Genomic DNA, 2,241 nt, shown 5'->3' with positions numbered 1-2,241 from the left:
TATCAGAACTTTACTTGGGATTTTTAATTTTTCCCCTTTTCTGGGTTAGCTATGTGAGGGATGCTCTTTCTCATGCTAGACATTATCAGTGAGCTAGCTGCAGCTTTCAGTCAGCCATGTGGTTGTGAGGGGAAAGAGCCAATGCTCTAAGCACACTGTAATACTAAGCTGTGGCATTGTGTAGGTGAGGTACATTAAATGCCTCTTGACCTATGATATTTTCAACTGATTATGGGTTTACTAGGATGTAATCTCACCGTAAGTTAAGAGGCATCTATTGTATTTATATACCTATATTTCCTGTTTGTCTGGAGAACTATCATTAATAAAAAAAGGTGAGTTGAGCTAGGAGTGGAGGTGTAACCTTCAATGAGTGAAATTGAGAGGCTGACAATATTGTTAACCATAAGGCCTACAATATAAAAGTGGCAGTTGCTGGTGGATGCAGGGTAATACAATATCAGTAGAGAGGCCAGATGATGAGAAGGTGGATTTTGAGTCCATAATCAACGAAATCATCAAGTATCCTGAGCAATGGGATTGGAGTGATGGCCTCTCAGTAAATTGCCTACCACAGAAGCATAAGGGCCTAAGTTTGAATCCTTAGCACTCCCATAAAAACTGAGCCCTGTGCTGGGGGTTGAGAGATATGGATAGCAGGATCTGGAGGGTCGATGGGCAGTCAGCCTAGTCAACCAGTAAGTTCCAGTTCCACCGAGAGATCTCAAAACCTAAAATGGGCCGGGTGGTGGTGGCGCACACCTTTAATCCCCGCACTAGGGAGGCAGAGGCAGGTAGATCTCTGTGAGTTCGAGGCCAGCCTGGTCTCCAGAGCGAGTTCCAGGACAGGCTCCAAAGCTACAGAGAAACCCTGTCTCGAAAAACCAAACCGAACAAAACCAAAACCAACAAACAAACTAAGATGGAGCAGGGCGTGGTGGCACTATGGTGGCACTCGCCTTTAATCCCAGGGGAGGCAGAGACAGGCAAATCTTGGATCCATAAAGAGTTCCAGGACAGCTGGGGTTACACAGAGAAACCCCGTCTGGGGAGGGTCATGGAGAGCAATCAAGGAAAACACCTGATGTCAATCTCTGTTTTTGTTCCATGTGTGCACATGTGCACACACACCACACACACATGTGCGTATATCCACAAAAACATGTGCACACTCGAGCACGTGCACAGAAAAATAATAAAAGCCTGGACAAGTGGGGTACAGTATGGTGTGGCAGTGACTCAAGGATCAAGTCCTCAAACACTGAAGGGCGTAAGGAGGAGCCTGGAGTAATAAAGAGTGAGAGCTGGGGGGGCGTTCCCCTAAGAGGGAGGGAGCATGGTCTTGGTGGGGAGGTCATCCAAGTGCCAGAAGGACTCCTTTCTTTAGAATTACATGGTTTGAGGGAGCTGCAGTATTGTCAAATAAGTGCCAGCCACGTTCCTGTTGGAACAGCAAGGCAACCCCTATCTTCAGAGATGTGAGTATCGGGGCTTTATGAACAAGCGAAGGTGGCGGTCCAGAAGGCAAGCTCTCACAGTGCGGATGACAAGAGGGAATTTTGTTTCCATACACGATGGAGTAACAGAGATCGGTTTATTATCTGGTCTTAACCAAGTTAAAAAAAAATAGGTAACATTTGTGAAACCAAAGCTTCCAGGTGTGAGGCCACAGGAAGTGGCTATCATGCTCCCTGAGAGAAGAAACACGAATGATGGGCTGGAGAGTTCCCACAGGTGCTGCGGGGGGGGGGGGGGGTGATGACTAATCCTAGCTGTCAACCTCAAGGCAGGGAGCGAGAGTCACCTTGAAAGTTGGCAAAGTATCCTTCTGGGTGTCTCCTGAGTAATTGGTCTGTGGGTCAGTGAGACGCAGTCAGGGAGACCTGTCCAGCATGTGGGCGGCACCGTCCAAGTGGAAAGGAGGATGGCATAGTGACACACACCTGTCGTCCTAGCCTCGGAAGGTGAAGCAGGAGGATGGCTCTAAGTTTGAGGTCGGCTGGTCTGTCTAGAGAGACCTGAGGTCACAGCTGACAGATTCTCGCAGGGGGTCGTCATCATCTTCAGTTGCGTACCCACTGGTGAGCCCACTAGGCACCATTCGGTATAGTTCCACACCCATGGTCCCACAGATGGCCCTGCTTATACTAAACAGGGCACAGACTTTTTTTTTTTAAGAGAGACATGGATTGCATTGAGGAGGAGCATTGGCAAGGGTAGAAGAGATGAGTGGCGGGGGAG

The sequence above is a fragment of the Arvicola amphibius genome, chromosome X, assembly GCF_903992535.2.
Source record: "Arvicola amphibius chromosome X, mArvAmp1.2, whole genome shotgun sequence".
Taxonomy (NCBI): Eukaryota; Metazoa; Chordata; class Mammalia; order Rodentia; family Cricetidae; genus Arvicola; species Arvicola amphibius.
The sequence above is the reverse complement of the archived record's forward strand: the minus strand, read 5'-3'. Positions refer to the sequence as shown.